This window comes from Panulirus ornatus, chromosome 10 (genome assembly GCF_036320965.1).
Source record: "Panulirus ornatus isolate Po-2019 chromosome 10, ASM3632096v1, whole genome shotgun sequence".
NCBI lineage: Eukaryota > Metazoa > Arthropoda > Malacostraca > Decapoda > Palinuridae > Panulirus > Panulirus ornatus.
Window position 1 is genome coordinate 52,704,052 of NC_092233.1, and position 22,401 is coordinate 52,726,452.

The window sequence follows — 22,401 nt, forward strand, 5'->3', positions numbered from 1 at the left end:
TTAAGAGTAAATGTGAATAAGAGCAAGGTTATTAGGTACAGTAGGGTTGAGGGTCAAGTCAATTGGGAGATGAGTTTGAATGGAGAAAAACTGGAGGAAGTGAAGTGTTTTAGATATCTGGGAGTGGATCTAGCAGCGGATGGAACCATGGAAGCAGAAGTGGATCATAGGGTGGGGGAGGGGGCGAAAATTCTGGGGGCCTTGAAGAATGTGTGGAAGTCGAGAACATTATCTCGGAAAGCAAAAATGGGTATGTTTGAAGGAATAGTGGTTCCAACAATGTTGTATGGTTGCGAGGCGTGGACTATGGATAGAGTTGTGCGCAGGAGGATGGATGTGCTGGAAATGAGATGTTTGAGGACAATGTGTGGTGTGAGGTGGTTTGATCGAGTGAATAATGTTAGGGTAAGAGAGATGTGTGGAAATAAAAAGAGCGTGGTTGAGAGAGCAGAAGAGGGTGTTTCGAAATGGTTTGGGCACATGGAGAGAATGAGTGAGGAAAGATTGACCAAGAGGATATATGTGTCAGAGGTGGAGGGAACGAGGAGAAGAGGGAGACCAAATTGGAGGTGGAAAGATGGAGTGAAAAAGATTTTGTGTGATCGGGGCCTGAACATGCAGGAGGGTGAAAGGAAGGCAAGGAATAGAGTGAATTAGAGCGATGTGGTATACTGGGGTTGACATGCCGTCAGTGGATTGAATCAAGGCATTGAAGCGTCTGGGGTAAACCATGGAAAGCTGTGTAGGTATGTATATTTGTGTGTGTGGACGTATGTATATACATGTGTATGGGGGGGGTTGGGCCATTTCTTTCGTCTGTTTCCTTGCGCTACCTCACAAACGTGGGAGACTGCGACAAAGTATAATAAATGAATAAATAAATATATATATATATATATATATATATATTTTTTTTTTTTTTTTTTTTTTTTTTTTTTTTACTTTGTCTCTCCTGGTACTTCCTCACACAGGTCTCCTTCTCAAGCTCACTTACTCTCACCACCCTCTTCACCCCAACATTCACTCTTCTTTTCTGAAAACCCATACAAATCTTCACCTTAGCCTCCACAAGATAATGATCAGACATCCCTCCAGTTGCACCTCTCAGCACATTAACATCCAAAAGTCTCTCTTTCGCATGCCTGTCAATTAACACGTAATCCAATAACACTCTCTGGCCATCTCTCCTACTTACATAAGTATACTTATGTATATCTTGCTTTTTAAACCAGGTATTCCCAATCATCAGTCCTTTTTCAGCTCATAAATCTACAAGCTCTTCACCATTTCCATTTACAACACTGAACACCCCATGTATACCAATTATTCCCTCAATATATATATATATATATATATATATATATATATATATATATTTATTTTTTTTTATTTATTATACTTTGTCGCTGTCTCCCGCGTTTGCGAGGTAGCGCAAGGAAACAGACGAAAGAAATGGCCCAACCCACCCCCATACACATGTATATACATACGTCCACACACGCAAATATACATACCTACACAGCTTTCCATGGGGTACCCCAGACGCTTCACATGCCCTGATTCAATCCACTGACAGCACGTCAACCCCGGTATACCACATCGCTACAATTCACTCTATTCCTTGCCCTCCTTTCACCCTCCTGCATGTTCAGGCCCCGATCACACAAAATCTTTTTCACTCCATCTTTCCACCTCCAATTTGGTCTCCCTCTTCTCCTCGTTCCCTCCACCTGCGACACATATATCCTCTTGGTCAATCTTTCCTCACTCATTCTCTCCATGTGCCCAAACCATTTCAAAACACCCTCTTCTGCTCTCTCAACCATGCTCTTTTTATTTCCACACATCTCTTTTACCCTTACGTTGCTTACTCGATCAAACCACCTCACACCACACATTGTCCTCAAACATCTCATTTCCAGCACATCCATCCTCCTGCGCACAACTCTATCCATAGCCCACGCCTCGCAACCATACAACATTGTTGGAACCACTATTCCTTCAAACATACCCATTTTTGCTTTCCGAGATAATGTTCTCGACTTCCTCACATTCTTCAAGGCTCCCAGAATTTTTGCCCCCTCCCCCACCCTATGATCCACTTCCGCTTCCATGGTTCCATCCGCTGCCAGATCCACTCCCAGATATCTAAAACACTTCACTTCCTCCAGTTTTTCTCCATTCAAACTCACCTCCCAATTGACTTGACCCTCAACCCTACTGTACCTAATAACCTTGCTCTTATTCACATTTACTCTTAACTTTCTTCTTTCACACACTTTACCAAACTCAGTCACCAGCTTCTGCAGTTTCTCACATGAATCAGCCACCAGCACTGTATCATCAGCGAACAACAACTGACTCACTTCCCAAGCTCTCTCATCCCCAACAGACTTCATACTTGCCCCTCTTTCCAAAACTCTTGCATTTACCTCCCTAACAACCCCATCCATAAACAAATTAAACAGCCATGGAGACATCACACACCCCTGCCGCAAACCTACATTCACTGAGAACCAATCACTTTCCTCTCTTCCTACACGTACACATGCCTTACATCCTCGATAAAAACTTTTCACTGCTTCTAACAACTTTCCTCCCACACCATATATTCTTAATACCTTCCACAGAGCATCTCTATCAATTCTATCATATGCCTTCTCCAGATCCATAAATGTTACAATATATATATATATATATATATATATATATATATATATATATATATATATATATATATAAATATATATATATATATATATATATATATATATATATATATATATATATATTTATATATATTTATATATATTTTGGTTTGTTGCTGTCTTCCGCGTTAGCAAAGTAGCGCAAGGAAACTGAGAAAAGAATGGCCCAACCCACCCACATACACATGTATATACATACACGTGCACACATGTAAATGTACATACCTATACATCTCAATGTATACATATATATACACACACAGACATATACTTATATACACATGTGCATCATTCATACTGTCTGCCTTTACTCATTCCCATCGCCACCCAACCACACATGAAATATCAACCCCTTCCTCCTCATGTGCGCGAGGTAGCACTAGAAAAAGACAACAAAGGCCACATTTGTTCACACTCAGTCTCTAGCTGTCATGTGATAATGCACCAAAACCACAGCTACCTTTCCACATCCAGGCCCCACAGAACTTTCCATGGTTTACCCCAGATGCTTCACATGCCCTGGTTCAATCCATTGACAGCACATCGACCCCGATATACCACATCGTTCCAATTCACTCTATTCCTTGCATGCCTTTTACCCTCCTGCATATTCAAGCCCCGATCACTCAAGATTTTTTCCACTCCATCTTTCCACCTCCAATTTGGTCTCCCATTTCTACTCGTTCCCTCCACGTCTTACACATGTATCCTTTTGGTCAATCTTTCCTCACTCATTCTCTCCGTGTAACCAAACCATTTCAAAACATCCTCTTCTGCTCTTTCAACCACTTCTTTTATTAACATACGTCTCTCTTACCCTATTATTACTTATTCGATCAAACCACCTCACACCAAATATTGTCCTCAAACATCTCATTTCCAGCACATCCATCCTCCTCTGCACAACGCTATCCATAGCCCACGTCTCGCAACCATATAACATTGTTGGAACCACTATTCCTTCAAACATACCCATTTTTGCTTTCTGAGATAATGTTCTCGACTTGCACACATTCTTCAACTCTCCCAGAACTTTCGCCCCCTCCCCCGCCCTATGACTCACTTCCACTCCCATGGTTCCATCCACTGCCAAATCCACTCGCAGATATCTAAAACACTTCAATTCCTCCAGTTTTTCTCCATTCAAACTTACCTCCCAATTGACTTGTCCCTCAACCCTACTGTACCTAATAACCTTCCTTTTATTCACATTTACTCTCAGCTTTCTTCTTTCACACACTTTACCAAACTCAGTCACCAGCTTCTGCAGTTTCTCACACGAATCAGCCACCAGCGCTGTATCATCATTTTAAATCTAGTATTTCCAATCACCAGTCTTTTTTCAGCACAGAAATCCACAAGTTCTCACCATTTCCATTCACAACAATTATACCCTCCACTGCCACATTACTCAGCTTTGCATTTATATCACCCATCACTACAACCTGGTCTCATGCACGAAAGCTGCTGACACATTCACTCAGCTGTTCCCAAAACACTTGCCTCCTATGATCTTTCTTCTCATGACCAGGTGCATAAGCACTAATAATCACCTGTATCTTTCCATCCAATTTCAGTTTTACCTGCATCAATTTAGAATTTACTTTCTTATGCTCTATCATACACTCCCACAACTCCGGCTTGACGAATGGTGATACGCCTTCCTTTGCCCTTGTCCTCTCCCCAACATCTGACTTTACTCCCAAGACATTTCCAAACCACTCTTCCCCTTTATCCTTGAGCTTCATTTCACTCAGAGCCAGAACATCCAGGTTTCTTTCCTTAAACATACTACCTATCTCTCCTTTCTTCTCATCTTGGTTACATCCACACACATTCAGCCTCCCTAATCTGAGCATGACCTCGCTAGAGTGTAGGAAATGACGATCAAGCATGAAAATGAGAAACACACACACACACACACACACACACACACAGTGTCTCTGCTTACCATGTGGCCTTGAGCTATCCAAGGCTGCCCTGCCAGGTGGTAGGTCATACCCTAACGCTTTGCATATCCACACATATTTTTTCGGTACTGGGAGATGATGGACTGGTCATCATTTCCAAACTACTGATGCAATCTGGTGACATTAACCCAATATCCCCACCTCCAGAAAACCTATCCTTCACAATGCCGTACATTTATCACCAAAACTGTGCTGCTCCACGAGATATCTTTGATATAACCTCTACTACACATCACTGTTATCCATTAAAGACTGCTCAGCAAGCTCTTTAGACTGCTTTTCCCAAAACCATTCACAAACTTCCCTATCCATAGCACAAAGCACACACTGTTAATCTTCACACACTTCACAAATTAACCCATCTGCTCCACAGAACCCCAGCTGCAAACTAGACTCCTTGAAACCATGCATTGATACATCTCATCCCTAAGAAGGGTGACTGTTCTCACCCCTCTAACTATCTTCTTTTTTCTTTTACATGTACCATTTCTAAAGTCTTTGAATCCCTTCTTAACTGCCACAGTATGTCCTTAGATACTTCAAAAATCACAGTCTCCACTCTGATTACGAGAGCTTCCATAAGGTTTTTCTCTTCCTCCAAAATTTTTAAATACTTTCATTTGTCTTTTCTTTTTCTGTTTCATAATTCTCTCTCAATATTTCAATTAAGGCCTTGCCATGATGTGGACTTTTGTCTGACTGAAGCCTTCGACTTATAAAAAAAATTCTTGTAAGTTAATGCTTGCAACATTAGAAACAAACACACAGAAATACTCAAGCTTCTCAAAGAATACACCACCCAAAACCAGACTCACATCCGGATGTACCCTCCCACCTTTCTACAACTTCCCAACAGTAAGAGATGAAAGACAACAAGGATATGGAGGAGGACTCATGACACTTGTCTACTATACTATACCACTCTCCAACACCACTGACACAACAAGTTAGATAAAAGAACATCCTAGAAATACAGTCCTTAAGAATTAAAATTCACAATGCTTACTTCAACATATCAACACTTACCTACCTCCCCTTCCATGTACCCCTCTGGATTTACTCACCATTTGTGAAATCTAACCGGCATACCCTAAACCTATCTTGTGGAGATTTCGATACCACAATTCTACTTGGCTCAACTCTCATACCCATGATCCCTAAGGTAAAGCATTCATAAAGCAACTGCATCCTCTCATTAATCTCCACCTATGCAACCAACCAGTCTCCCAACCCACCACCTACAGCAGCCAACTATACACAGTGGCCACCCGGAGCATGCTACACAAATTTTCCTCTGACCATTTGCTCATCCCAGTAACACTTCACCTGGCCCACATGACCACCAAAAAATTTACACATACTACAGGTTAGCAGAACATCTAGCCTTTACTTGATACACAGAAATAAAGCTTCAGAATTTCAATATAGGTGATTTCCCATTGTTAGATCATGCAGTATCACACTTCATCAACATCTCCAACCAAGCCAGCAGAAGCACATACCACAGGGGCATAGAAAGAAATACAACCCAGACTTTTCTCCACAAGTTACACACATCAAAGATTATAGAAACCAGCTCAGACATAACCACTCACCACCAGTAGTAATTAGAGAACAAATCCAAGCTCTGATTATCATCTTCACTAATGTAATCACTGAAAAACAAACTGAAAACTGGCACTCCTACCTCAACATAATGAACCACATGGCTCTCAGCAACTAAATCTGGTGCGCAATAAAGGTCCACACTTACTGGACCAATCCAGCCTACAATTATGAATTCAAGGGCACATAATCCGAAGGAAAATTGGTGATTTTCATTAAAGAAAAAGCAAGATCTGTTGGGTCATAGAAGTTGATCAGTTTGAGGAAAGGAATGAAATACATACTGAATTTGTTGACAATAGTGGAAAGGGAGATGCATCTTTGATATGGGGCCATACTAAGAGGGTTAGACACAGAAGTATATGAAACTGAAGAAAGGATATTATGGACATTAGAGATTGAGTAATTTAGGCAGTTTATGGCCTGGTTAATGACAGCCTTAGAAAAGTGCAGAGCATACAGGACCAATGCTTGTTAGCAAAAAGGGAAATTTTGATGGAAGTTAGAGACACAAAGGGCAATAGTGCAACAGTAAAAGATCTAGCTGAAAAGTAGGTGGCACCAAAATTAGAAAGATTAGTAAAGTAAGAGGTTGATAGATGCAGACAATGAATTATTTTTGATTTGGTAAATCATACTCCAGACAGAGGGGAAGGAGAAAGAAGAAATGCTTTGTGAAAGATTACTGTGAGCTATGGAATTGCCAGACTGAATTTCGTGATAAAAGAAAGCAGAGGAATTAGTTGTTACAATCATGATGCAAAGGGACTAATAGTAATTTATGATTATGTTTGATTTGGAGTCAGTGAGCCAGAAGGTACTCAAAAAACCAAAGAAACTTGGAAAAATCATGGTTGAATTCAGTGGGGTATTCATAAAATGTGATAAACCGAAGGAAAAGAGGGAGAAAAGTAAATAGTGCAGCAAGAAGGCAGACAAATTATGATGCTACACAAGGCAAGAGGACAGAACAGTCCCAACAGGAGTGTTGGGAAATAGTGAAGTCTTGTCAAATGTACTGTATACAAATATTATTGGGAAATAACTGGAATTAAAGGATCTTATAAGGGAAAGTTCACCTGATGCTGGAGTTGTAGAAACAAAGCTTGCTAAAAAGATAAGATCTCACCTGCAGTGCCCAGAGGGGTACATAACACAGAGGAGGGAAAGAGAAGGCAAAGGAGGAGGAGGATTAGCCCTCTAAATGAAAGATAGCTTTAAGTTTCGAGAAATAGTGGAGGATGGCCCATTCAGACGGTACATAATGGGAAGATTAACTGTTGGGAAGAAGTGCTCAGTAGTGTTATCATATAATAATACTTGAGAGAATTTCAATTGTCTTGAATGTATATACATTGATAACAACAAAGGAACAATCATAAGGGTACATGAAGAAGTAAGACATTTACAGTATAGTGATGGGAAAGGAGTGATAATAGGGAATATCAGGTATAAAGAAATACACTGGGTGAAATTAGATTCTAATGGAAAGAGGGTGTCATGGAGACACAAATTTTTATACCTCATACTTGAAATTTTCCTATAGTAACATGACATTGAACACATCTTTGACAGAGGTGCTGATGTACCATCATTGCTAGATCTTATCTTGTCACATACCATCATTGATCATGAGAACATTATATATGTTACACCAACTGGGTAAAATGACCTTGTAATGCTCAAGTTTAACTGTGTGGTAAATGAGGATGTTAAAGAAACAGAGGTGAGACAAGAAATTAAGAGAAGAGATATTCACAGAAACTAAGCAAACCTCAATGATTCATTAGGTAACATAATATTGGGAAATGGAATTCACTAGCCAGGAACCAGGGTTTTGTAGTGAGGTTTGACAAATTCTAACGTGAAGTAGTAGGAACATAGATACCTCCAGCCTCAAATACAGATGGAGGGAAGAAAGAGGAAAGAATGGTTTGATCAATGATGTCAAAAAGCAAAGGAGCTTCGAGATGTGATGAATATTTAGACGGCACTTCAGCCAGCTGACAGAAGAGAGCAGAGAATAAGTATACCAGGATATGAATGGAGGAACAAAAAGACTTTAAGAGGAATATTGTGGTCAAGGCAGGAGAGAATCCATAACTCATCAAGAGTCAGGCATCAGTTAAGGAGCAGCTAATCAGGCAAAGGGATTCAGAGGGTTAGATTGTTGAGGATGATATAAAGATGTAAGAATTGAATAACAGGTTCAATGGTGTTTTTACAGTGGAAGACACTATATCCTCAACACCAGTGAGATGGAATGGAGAGGAGGTTTTAGAAAACATTGAGATATCTAGAAAAGACATACAAGGTTCATCATCCTGATGAAAATTCATCATTCTATGTACCAAAGATTTTTACAGATCCTCTTCAAAATGTTACTGTAGAGGGGCAGAGTGCTAAGGTGAGCATTATACTTATCTAAAAGAGAGGAGACTGTGTATGTAAGACTGGAGAAAAGATAATCAGAAAGCAAATGGATGACTTTCTACAAAGGGAAAATTACCTTAGTGAGAAACAGCACAGCTTTAGGGAAAGGAGGCCATGTGTAATAAACCTCTTAGATTTCGGTGAGAGAGAAAACTCTGCCTTAGACAAAAGGGAAGTCTAGGTGGATCATTGGTATTTGGACTGCCAGAAAACATTTAATACTGTATTACATGGGAAACAGATTATTAGTTGGAGCACAAGGCAGTAATAAGGGGAAAACTCTTTCAGTGAAGATTATCTCAGTGGAATGGAATAAAGGACACTTGTCAGAGGAGCCTTTGCCAAATGGATCAAGGTGACCAGCAGAGTACCACAGGGTTTTGTTTGGGACCTTCTTTCCTCTTGACTTGCCTAAAGGTATGGACTCCTACCTGAACATGTTCGCAGATGACGTGAAAGTTATGAGGGAAGTGAAAAGTGAGGAGGATTGTATCAGCATACAAGGAAACCTAAACAGACTCCAAAGTTGGCCTGATACATGGTCCATGAAATTCATTGCAAAGAAAGATAAAGTAATGAGGATAGGGCAAAGTGAAAGAAGACGTCAATATGATTATTATGTGGTAGGAAATAAATTTGAGGGTTCTGTGCAAGAGAAGGAAGTTAAAGTTGACATCTTCCCTAACCTGAGGCCAGAGTCCCATATAAGGAGAATAGTTAAGGTGATAAACTGTTTCCTGGAAAATTTAGAATAATCTTCATTTATATGTTCAAGGATGCATTTAGCTAGCTGTTCATATCCTACATAAGGCCAAAACTAGAATGTTTTTGTCAAGTTTTGTTACTACACCTAAAGAAGCAGAATGAGATAAAGAAGGGAAGATGATACCAAAATAAAGAGAGCTAAATGCTAAAGGCTTTGAATTTACCTACCTTGGAAGGAGAAGAATGAGAGTTTACCTGATCCCAACTTTTAAGTTTTCAAAACAGATCAGTGATTTAAACAATGAGCAGTTCTTCATGAGCTGTAAGGACATATGGTGAAAAAAGATAAACTTTTTCAGAAGGGCATAAAGAAATACTTTAGTAGTACAAGAGTAGTAAATGAATACAATTTGATGACTGAGGATAATAGATAATGTAGACAGTGCGCATAAATTTAAAAGTCTTATTGTAGAGAGAATGTTAAAGAAATGAGGTCTGACCAGTATGAAAATTTCTCCCTAGACAGAAGAAATAGATTATTACACATGGACCCCTGAGTATATGTGCATTGATTATTCAGTTTGTGTGTGCCAAAATTTTGGAATTCAATAGGGTTCAGGAGCTGAAACTCCCCAGATTCAAATCTTATGTCAGGAGTGATACCAACTTCAGCGAATCAAATTATATTTTCTATTCTTAAAGAGTCCAAAATTTTAAGCAAGTGAGTGGCTACCAATGATGAAGTGAACAAGAGTAACTAAGTTACTGTATAGAATTGTAATTGCCTTCATGGCTCCAGACTTTGGTGTCTGGATATCATCTAAAGCAGCTTCAGGGAAAGTTTGATATTAAGAGTTCTGTACAGTAATTTGGTGAGACTATAGGCCAAAAAGGTTTTCTTCTGGGTTCTTTTCTTTCTTTCTCTAAGTAGAGGTTTTCTAAACCACTGCCCTGGGATATTCATGAATCTTTAGTTTGATAGACTGTAAGTGAAGAATGGATTAATGGAAAGTATAGGCCTCCCAGTCCTGACCTATGCAGCTAAAACATGGACATGGAATGAGTCACAGAGGTCAAGAATCCAGGTTGTGGAAATGAGCTATTTAAGAGGAGCATGTGGTAACATGATGAAATGAAGAAATGAGAGGGTGTCTGACAGATTTGATATTGTAGAAAATGAAAAGGGAGTGGTAAGGTGAGTGAAAAGTAATGCCTTGAGGTAGTTTGGGCATGTGGGAAGAATCCAGCACTCTGTGGTCTGGCAAATCCCATGGTCTAGCATGTTTTGAATCCGCTGCCATTAGTGTGGGGATCTACCATGAGGGCAGCATTATTAGTAGCACTAAGGTGCCAAAATCTGTTTATGCTGCAGCTGAGCTAAAAGTCCTGTTAATTCTTTATAGCCCCAGAACAAATGTAAAATGTTGACAAATCTGCCCTGTATTGGCGTCATATGCCACGAAAAACCCTTGCCCAAGATATTAGGGAGCCTCTAGCTGGGGGTAAGGATTCCAAAGATAGGGTAACAATTCTTGGTTGCAGCAATGCTGCAGGAACACATAAAACCAGGCTGATGGCAATTGGTAAGGGTGTTCTGCCAAGGGCCTTTTAAGGGGTCAGTTTCTGTTTTCTGGCATTTTCTGTGATCTGGCTATGGCCAGGTCCCAAGATTGCCAGACTAAAGAGGTATGACATATAGTTTACAAGGAGAGTGTATGATAGTACAATTAGAGGGGTTGGTTTGAGAAGAAGACCACTTGTGACACAGGGAAATAGGGTGGAAGAGAACTGGAGGGAGAGAAATGATGGAAGAATGTGTGGAATAGTGTGTGCTCGGGAGGCATTTAAAGACAGGAATAAGTGGAAACTCTTTTGCCATGGTCATTCCCTTGATGAGAGTTGCTGGAGGGAAAGGACATCAGAGGTATAAATAGATAGATGGATAGATGTGAAGAACCTCCAGGAGGCATGCCTTGGAGTCTTCATGTAAATTCTCTCTTGAGGGTTTGGACAGACACATCTAAACTAGGATAAGGCTTTCATTCTTCAAAAGGTCATGTCTCTGCAAGTCATTGGGTAGGGAAATAGAAATTCTTTCATCCCAGTGTGAAGGAAATATCAGTCCCATGGTTCATCATTTCCTAAAATGTTCTGGGTTGCAGATGCCATATTTTATTTCTGATGGACATTTCCATGACAGTCCACTGCCTTATGAAGAGAGTCTCTTATAGGAGACTGTTGACAGGGGCCACCCAGGGTGGTACTACTGTCCTAACTGGGGAGTGTTAAAGTGGTGCCTGGAAGCATCTTGCACTATCCATGTTAGGATTGCTGGTCTTACTTTCTGTCTCATCAAAAGGGACTACCAGTTTAGTCCTGCCATTTTCTCCTCACAAGCACTATACACTTACTCATACCTCACCTATTTTCATCACATTAAATTCTCTTGCCTCCTCCTGTCTGCACAATCACTTTTGAATATAATCATGATAGTGTCCAACAAGTCTATGGCCCCTAGACCTTTGTATCATGGGGTGCTAAGAATCTGTGGGTTTCTGCCTGACTCTACTGCTTTTGAGAGGGAGGGCTCAGACATTAGTAATACCAGCCCTTCCCCACAACCTTTCCCTCGCTGAAAACCATCCTCTTTCTCTATTCACTGTACCTACTTTTGTGGTCTCTTTAGTAACCTCTCTTTTGTTGATCACCATCTGTTTAGTGCATTTCCTAATATCTTACCCAGCTGTTGAATGATGTTCTCGTAAGCCTGTTTTCCATATCCAACCATAATCTACATTCACAGTTCTGGTTCAGAGGTGGTGTCTGAACATATTCCAGTATCAACACACCTGTTGCATGCCTTGAGGACCTTGAGTCCCCAAACTCTGATGTTATGTTGCTCAAGGTCTCTCTCCCAATTACCCCACTTTTCCTCTTTTTCTCTTGTTGCTTTCCTATTTTTACAAATAGGAAAAATTCCATATTTTTCTTTGACTATCTAGGCTCCTGCCATGAGACTATGGCATCCTCTTACTAGCAAACCAAGATCCTCTACCTAGGAGATTTTAACATTCACCTTTTTGGGTGGTTGACTTCCTCTCATATGGAAAGTTGGGGGACTGAAGCCCTCATGCTCTCCATTCTTAATGATTTAGAGAAAAATATCTCCCACCCTACCTATATTTCTGACTGCTGTGACCACTCTCCTAATATTCTGGATCTGTTTTTCACCTCTAATCCATCTTGCTGTAACTGCACAATCTTGCTCCCCTAAATGTATATATATTTCACTGGTATCTCTCCATCCAGCAGCCCCTTCTAAGCATAAATACTGGCACCTCACCAAAGCTGACTGGAAAAACGTACAAAAATTCTTTTCTGACTTTCCATGGAAGAATTAGTCTCATGTGGTGATGCTTGTCTCCATGATTTGAAGCATTTATCCTCTCTTCTTGCAAGTTGACTTCTTCCAATCCATGGTTCAACCATTCCTGCTTTGAGGCCATTTAAACAAGGGATTAGGCCTGGAAAAACCTTTGTTCCTCTGGCTTCCATTAAGCATTTATCACTTCTCATGATCATTGCAAGTAAGTCATCCCTGAGGCAAAACATTCTGGTCTTTAGCTAACAGCATTGCTAACACCTCCACCTTTGATGACTTATTGATCCAATGCCTTTCATCTTTAATCTCTTTGGACTTTCAGAAAAGTACTCCTTTTTCTGGACATAAGCAAGGCTTATAGTTCTGATGCATCCATTCCTGAGGACTGAAAGAATGTGCCTTTGAACTTGCACTTGTACTTGCTGGTCTGTTCTGTTTCTTTTTAAAAACCAGTTTTTTTGCTTCTTAGAAGCATGCATGGGTACATCCCATCCCTAAGAAAGGTGACTGTTCTAACCCCTTAAACTATCATCCTTTAGCTTTGACATTTACTATCTCCAGTCTTTGAATCCATCCTTGACTCTCATATTCTCTGACATCTTGAAGCTCACAGGCTTCCCTCCAATAACCAGTATGGATTTCAATAGGTGATATTCTTTTCAATCTTCCTGATGTCTGGTCATCATCCCTGAAAGATTTTGGGGAATCCTATGTAGTTGCCCTTGACATATGTAAAGATTTTGATAGGGTATGGCATTTGGGTCTCATCTCTAAGCCCCCCTCTTAGGCTTTCCTCCCTCATATCTAGCTTCCTCTCTGGTCAATCTGTCTCTATGGTTTTTGATGGATCAGCCTTGCCCCCTTTCTCCATCTATAGCTGTGTCCCTCAAGGTTCTGTCCTGTGCCTTACACTTTTTCTCTGTTTTATCAAAGGTTTCCTCTCTTTCACAAATAACCAAATGCACTCATACTTTGATGACTCAAAACTCCATTCCTGCACTTTCTTCAATTCTGCTTTTTCTCAGTCAATCTGCATCTCATCTCAGCATAACTTCCTCAATGAGCTCAGACTTAGACAGGGTATCTTAGTGGGGTAAATGAAATCTGGTTAAGTTTGATGCCTCCAAGACCCAGTTTCTACCCATCTCTCCGTTGAAAACTCCTCACAACTTTCCTCTCCCCTTTGATGGCTCCATACTTCTCCTCTTGACTCAATGAACAAGCTCAGTATTACTGTAATGTCCATTCTTTCTTGGAAACCTCATATTATGGAAATAGATGAGTTTCCCTCTAAGAAATTTCTTTTCTTCCAAACAGTTGCTCCATTTATACAAAGGATTTATCTGTCCTTGTATGGAGTACTACTCTCATATCTGGTGTGATTCTAAATCTGCATCATTACTTGACAGAGTTGATTCAGAAATGGCCCAACTTTAAACTCTCTTAAGCTAACTTCAAAGTTTGACCCCATTTGCCCTATGCTGCAATGTTGGATTACTTTCCCTCTTTTATAGGTATTTGGTTTTTGCCCCTGAGAGTTGGCTGTTTGTGTCCCCCAACCACTTGCTAGAATATGCAATACTCAGTAGGCTGCTATGCTGCATGATTACTGTGTGGCCATTGGCAACTCAAGGGTGAGCCATTTTGAAAACTGTTTCTTTCACTGTGCCTCAAAGCTTTGGAACTCTCTGCCCTCTCATGTATTTTCCAATAACTAGGACCTGGCACATTTTAAAAGACAGATTTTTCACTTCCTCCAAAATTCTTAGATACTTTCTCTTGTTTCTTCTTTTTCCCTTTCATGCTTCTCTCTATATTTCAATGAAGGCCTGGCCTTTATGTGGACTTTTGTTGGTGGCTGTATCCTCTAACATAGAAAAAAAAAAGAATCCTTGTATTTTTTTTTAGAGTTTGCTGTAAAAAATTCTGTGCCTGACAGTGCCTAACATCCTGTTCCTTCAAGCATTTTATCTCAAAGGAGAATGCAGTGTTTGGGCAGACATCAGCAAAAATATCAACAGTGAAGGAGGCTTTCAGTTGGATCCTCTTCTTAGGAATAGCACCTCAAGTGGAGTTCTATACCACCAGAACCAATGCACAAAAGTTCTTTGCTTGGATTAGAGTCAGTGAAAGCATAATTATCTCTTTCACCCAGTTCATTTTCTGGTTCACATTTTTCTCAAACAAAACTGTTTTTCAGGGTTTAGTAATGCTGGTAACTCCCAGATGGGACAAGCAAACTTGGTGCCAGAGACTCCCTTGAACTAGATTACCTCAGCACTTTTTTAGGGCCCCAACCTTAAAGTCATGGATTTTGTAATTTTCTTGTATGCTTTCTTTCAAACATTTCTGCAGACATATGTTTGGAGAGTACATAATGTATGAACTCTTACATAATATTCATCCTTCAACTAATTGGTCTGAACAGTAATAATTGGTCTGGAAATCATTTCAGGCCTTCCTTGAAGATTCTGTTGCCTCAAAAGTTACAGAAGCTTTATGTTTAGAGTTCTTCTTTAGTCAGTTTCATGACAATAACATCACTAGTAACGCTAATGTTTGTCACTTAGAAGAGGACCTCATAAGAACTCCTTTTTTTTCACTTTTGTTTTGATATGAGATGCCTTTCCAGTTTATATTTTTAAGGAGACTTAGCACTTCTTCCTTTCAACCTAAGTGGGAACTTTCAAAAGTCAGACTTTTAACAGTCTAATAGTTTTATGGCAGTATAGCTCCTCAGCTTCTTTAAGCTCTTTTCCTTATAACCTTGGGTTCTGGAGGGAGTATGTCATGCAGAGGAGTCTTGCTTTTGGTGAACTTTTATAGGTCAAGGTAAACGAAAGCTCCAGGCTTTTGGCCCAGAAAGAAACCATTAAATCTGGAAATATTTCCAGTGTCATCCACTCCTTGAATATTTCATCAGTAGGGCATCATGCCTTTTGCCTAATCAAGTCTCCTAAGAGACCTTTTGGACTATGCCAGAGATTATTGATTATTCATTTGTGCACTGTAGAACCTTGAGACCTCTTTCAGTGAAAAATATCTCCATGTAGATCAAGACACTTGGCTCAACCAGGGTTTTATGCTAGAGCACATGAAGGTGGCCTCTTCTTGAGTATTCCTCAGAATGTTTTTTTCGAGGATGAGGAAAAGGAAGCTTTTGCCACTCTCATTCTGTTTTTATCAAATGGTCCCTTAGTTTGATATATTGGATCTACCGTGTGTTTCTAGGGATTCCTCCTGCTAGAGTAAGATTCCAATATGCTTCTGATTCACCAATGAAGGTATTTATTGTTTCTTTTATTCAGATTTGAAAACTTTTCTATGACCATCCTACTTTATGTGGATATGTTCTCATTGCTCAAGGGAGACACTGCACAGGAGAGAAATGTAGGTTTTGAAGACTTAAAGATAAAGATTCTCTGAGGGAGTGTCTTGTAAGCAATTTTTCCTGTTTTTCTTGCCCTGCCCTCCTTCACCCTTCTTTTTGAAAATCTTTTATCTGCACCTTCTGTGACCAGCTTGGGTTGATGCCACAATCTGTGAATTGTGTGCTTTGAGCAATCTGGAGGAGGTGTTTCATTGATATTGACCAAATGGCAGTTGTTTATTGTCTGAAAGGGAACTTGTTACTCAAGCTAATGGCTTTGTCAATTCAAGGATCGACTGTAAAGGGTGACTGATTGGGTAGCTGCCTTACCAGTGTTATAGGGATAAGAATTATCTTGACCCCAGTAATCCCAGAGAATATCTCAATACCCATTAAACAAGGTCCTAAAACAAAAGAATTTTTTCAACCATCAAAACCTACTTTCTTTCTTTTCAGTACTTTAATCACTTATTCAACATATTACAGGATGCCCAGGATGCAGCTCTTACTCCTCACTTGTCCTGCACTTTTTTGTACTTATTTTTGTTTTCTGTTATTAAGGTAGTGCTAGAAACAGACATGGTATGGCCTTGCTTGTCCACATCCATTCTCTATTGTCATGTATGATGTACTGAAACCAGGTCCCCGTTTCTACAGCCAATCCATACAGACTTTTCCAGGATTTCCTCTGACCACTTCATATGTCTTAGTTTGGTCCATTGATAGCAAGTAGCATTTTTGTATACTACATTACTTCAGTTTCCTCTGTCTAATGCATACCTGTCACCCTCTTACATATTCAGGTTCCAAAAACTCAAACCCACTTCCACTCCATCTTTCCATATCTTTCTTGATCTTCCTCTCACCCTTGCTGCTTTCACTGCTGATACATATATCCTTTTAGTTATTTTCTCTTCAATCATGCTCTCCTTATATCCATCCCATTATGTTAAGCTTTCTCAGTCATACTTTGCTTACTACCACACCTCTCATTTTTTACTTTGCCATTCCTTACGTGATCAACCCTCCTCACATCACATATTATTTCAAGCACTTCCACCTTCTTCCCATCTTTTGAACTTAGAGCTCATGACTCACATCCATATAGCACTACCAAGGCTACTTTGCAGTTAGACATACCCATCTTTGCCCTCAAAGATAGTGACCTCCCTTTCCACACACACCAATGCACCCAAGATGTTTGTCCCTTCATCCCTTCACCTAACCTGTGGTTCACTTCAGCTCCCTTAGTTCCATTTGTTGCTTTGACCTCTCCTAGATATCTAAAGCACTTACTACCTTCAGGTTCTCTACATTTATACCAAGCTAAATCTCTTTCTCTCCCCTGTGCTAAACCTTATAACTTTAATTCATATTAACTCTCAACTTCCTCTATTACTACAATTTCCCAAATGCAGACATCAGCATCTGCAATTTCTCATTTGAGTATGCTACTTGAGAAGTTTAATCTGTAGACAGCAACTGACTCACTTCCCTAAACTTCCTACCCCCAGCTTATTGAAGACCCGTCTCTCCATTTCTACCTCCCTAACCACCGTATCCATAAACAGATTGAACAGCATGACATATATCCACCTTCACTTGTAAGAAGTCGCCCACCTCCTCTCCAACTCAGACATTCTCTTGATAAAGCTTCCAACTTCATCTAGTAGCTTCCTCCCATTCCATATAGCACCTTCCACTAAGGATCTTTATCACCCTTATCATACGTTTCCTCCAGAACTATAAATACCATGTATAAGCCTCTCTATTTCTCTCAGTATTTCTCACAAATTTCTCAAAGTAAACATGTGGTCCACACATCTTGTGCCACTTCAGAAGCCACATTACTTTTCACACTCTGATGCTCTGTGCATGCTGGAACTTGCTCAGTCACCACTCTTCCGTACAACTGACTAGGTATACTCAACAGGATTATACCTCTGATTTGAGCATTAACTTTTGTCGTTTTTGCCTTTATATAATGCCACTAAAAAGGCATTCTGCTAATCCCTAGGTACCTCACCTTAAGTCATGCCTGAAAACTTATATTATCCGAAATGCATGGGGAACCGGAAGTTCCGGAAAGCATAAATTTTTGGTCATTTGAGGGTTTTTATTATTGTGAATAAATCAGAAAGTTTGATATTTGAAATGTTTTACATATTTGTCAACATTTTACAGAGAGGAAATATTAATATATGTAAGCATATAAGCAAATGATGATGAAGTCCTTTGTAAGTGCTGCCTTGGACTCACCCTTGCACAACTCCATCTTTTCAAGGCTTCAGTCATTCCTTTTATGCTTCTTGCAATGTGTAGACATCTTTTAGGAACTGTTAGGCACTTGCTGACAATTTTTGAAAGGGCCATTGTCCACAATAGTAATGCAGGGTGCACAAAATACACAAATGTGCAAGACCAGCACACAACACTATGCCAGAAAGAACTTGGGAAACAGTAGACAATCACCAGCACCACAAAACATTGGGTGGTAAGTACACTAATCACTGCAGTGCAGTGCTTATGCAGCTTGAAGTGTGTTGAAGTATCTTTTCATTTTTCTGTTTTTTAGGATAATAGAGGGTAGTTAACTAATAGTGCAAAAATGCTTTGTTTGAGCATTTCATAGGCTCAATTTACACATAACAAATGCTTTACTGTACTTATATTGAAAATCCTGACCAATCAGTCAAAAAAATTCAGCTGCAGTCCCATCCACTCACACCAATACCACAGTTTGTCGAACACAATTCTTTCTTTACCTCTTTTCTTTAAACCAAACTATTCATCACAACTCTTGCTCCACAAAGCTTCACATCTCAAACACTCTTCAATCATCTAGCACATTAAAGAATCGATGAAGATATTTACTCTATCTCTTCTTTACCTCTTATTTGCCTGTTATCAATTCTCTGTTTGCCCCTTTCAGTGACGCCCCCATTTGTTGTCTTGTTTTCCTCACATTATTCACCTCCTTCCACAACATTATATTTTTATTCTCCTTGAACTTTGTTGATACTTCCTCAACCCATTTCTCATTAACTGTCTCTTTCAGCTAATGCATCTTCCTCTTGAGCTCCTGACAATTTTCTTCTATATCTCCTGATGGTTGCTCCCATTCCATCTCAACAGGCATTGCGAGCACATCTCTCTTTTCTGTTTCACCAGCAACTTCAGCTTCTCATCCACCACTCACTCCCTTTGTCAAATGACTACATATCACCTTTCACTTCCTTCACACCTGAGTAGCACATGTAAATAATCCTCTCCAAATACCTTCCATTCCTTGCCTACTCCCCTTATTTCATTTTACTTTCAACTTATGCCATTTTTCACTCAATATCTCATGGGATTTCTTCACACAGGCATCTTTTCCAAGTTCACTCACTTTTGCTGCACTCCTCCCACCCCATGTCTTTCCTGCTTTTCTCACAGCCAATAAAAACTCTCACACTTTCCTCAACTAAGAAGTAAACAGCCATCCTACCAAAGGCTCCTCTCAACAGATGCATATCCAACAGTCTCTCTCTGCTTGCTCATCATTTGAACCATGATTTAATGATGCCTTTTGACCCCAACCCCAATCAAATATATCATGTGAGAACTGTTCTCTTAACATGTTTTCCCAATCAGCAATCCATCTTCAGCAACCAACTTGACAAACTTCTCGCCATTTTCATTTACTTTTCTGTATTTGCTCAGAAAAAAAGAAAAAATATCACCACATTTCTTGACCTATGTTCCTGTCTGTTGGATGTTACTGGCCTCCTGAGCTCTTGGGGAGCCCATAGAGGGAGATCCTGGGGCAGGAAGGTAAAGGTACAGATTTTATATGTATTTGCACATATATTCTTGTTTGCAAGTGTTAGATATTCAAAATGAGAAGGAAGGACACTAAGGAAAGAATGATAAAGCTTTTAAAGGAAGAATAAGGAAAAGTTAAGCACATATGGCAGAATAGAAACTGGAAATAAGGTAAATGGTAATTTAAGAAAGGAAAATATTTAGATTGTCTTAATTCATAACAGTGTAAGAAGTGTAAGAGAACATGAGTAAGGTAGATTTCTCTATCAAGGAAAGATTAATAGGTAAATGAATAGGTAAATGAAAGTAAAAGAAATGAAGGGGAATGAAAGTATATATGATAGAGAATAAAAGCAAAAGGATGAGAGATTGTGGAAATAAATGGTAGAACCTGCATGTACCTCATAAAAAGTATACATTTGTGACGTTTGCAAAATAAATTTGAGGAATAGCATCTATGGGTTGTGACTGCTAATACAGCCGTTCTCCCCCCCTCCCCTGCGTCGCCCCCCCACAGCCCTGCCGAAGATGGGACGGTGACAGTAGGGTTAGTTACACACACACTCGTCACCCACTTGCCATCCACACTCCTTACCCATCACTGTGTCACAGCTCCATTTGATCCATTTTTATAATATTTTGACCTTGGGTCAGTCTGTTATCAGTTTTTAATTCTTGTTTGTTAAATAACAATTTTTCTGAATTCTAATTCAATGAAACAAGAAAATCCTGAGGACAACCCAGCTAATTTGAATTATTTTTAGATATTTTTGGCTATTTTGTAAATATCAAAACTTTTAACCTAATTAACAAAGATGACTAGAGTTAACAGATTATGGAGGGACTGACAAGTGTGCATGTGGGAGCTTGGATGGAGTGGCTACTCTGTGCTGTTTGGAAGTTGCAGCCACTCACTCCTTTGCTGTCTGACCCGCACTACTATTCCCATACCTGACCTGAACTTACACCTTGGTGACATTCAAAATTACGTCTAAATCACCCAGACTGTATGAGGATAAAGAAATCAGTATGATCATTATCAAATACATTTTGGTTGTGTTCAGTTAGAATTCTTGTCCTCATATTTGTGAAACGTCATGATGGAAATGTAATATTGAAAGTTGCTTGCATAACCTTTTGGCCACCCTTGTTTCAAGTTGGATTTTTGTTACATCGCAGTGGTTGTGTTAAAGCCAATTTATCTTGTTTCACATGTTTGAAATTTTTTTGCTTCATTATGAAATTTTTAGTAATTTTCAGTGTTTTGAAAATAAGATATTAATGAAATGTGCCCCTCAGTTAGTGAATTGTTGTCCATTTAATTTCAAATTTGCATGTGAAATGAGGGAAGAGTGCATGTTGTGTTATAATTACAAATAGTTATCATGGTGATCAGTATTGATATATGCCATTTTGACGTTAAGATGTTGCAGTTCAGTAATTCCAAATTTTTTTATGCAGAATAAAAGTAGTATGAAATGTACTTTCCAATTAACATCTTATGAAGCAAAAATTCCAATAAGCTGATATTGTTACTGAAATGTGTGTCATATATTTACCTCATGTTTAACCACTAACCACTCTGATGTTAACAATTTGCAGTGATAATCCTTGGTGTATCCCTGCTATTTTGCACACTGATTGGCTGTAGACAGGAGGTGTACTGTGTTATGTACAGTTGTAATGCTGTGTTGTACAGTATAATGTATACAGTACGTGGCCAACAGGACGTGCCACCAGGTAGAGGCCCAAAGAATACAGCCATAAATGTATTTTGCTACTGAAGTACTGTAGAATTATCATCACAGTTTTGTGTATTACTGAACCATCACACTAATTGCTAGTAGCAGTACTATTAAAGTAAGGTGAGCAAATTAAGAAGTCCTGCTGTCCATATAAATAGATGCGGTCAGTAGTGAGAGTTCAGAATAGTTCACGTAATATGATATGAAACAGCATTTATGTATTGCTTAATGAATGTTATCTCTTTGCAATTATAAGTTGTTCAACTGTACTTTAATATGTAAAAATGATAAGCTCCATTTCATTTTCTATATATTGACATGGAAAAAAATATGAAGTTGACATTGCTAACACAGCTCTTATTTTGTACCTTCCATGTATATATGGTTGCAAAAGCTCACTTGGAGTTCTAAAGGCTTGCACAGTTGATAATGAAGAGCTCTGACTGTGGAAAGTCTGTTTCCGCTATTGCTAAAAATCTGTTTTTGCTACCTGCTATTGTCTGCTTATCTCTGAACTCCAGTAGGATTAATATGATTAAAATAAATATTTTTTCATATTGTTATTCTTTATATAGGGAAGCTAATTGTTGAGTTATAACATTATTATGACTGAGAGAATTTTCTAAACCATGTCCAACAAAGGTTTTGACACTTAAGTTCTCATCTGACGTCATTC

The 22,401-nt window shown here is 39.3% G+C and overlaps 1 protein-coding gene across 1 annotated transcript in view; it reads left to right on the top strand.

Annotated features, from left to right (window-relative positions):
* Positions 1-22,401, top strand: part of Cadps (calcium-dependent secretion activator 1) — a 1,554,015-nt gene that overhangs the window by 1,429,726 nt on the left and 101,888 nt on the right. The window lies entirely within an intron of this gene.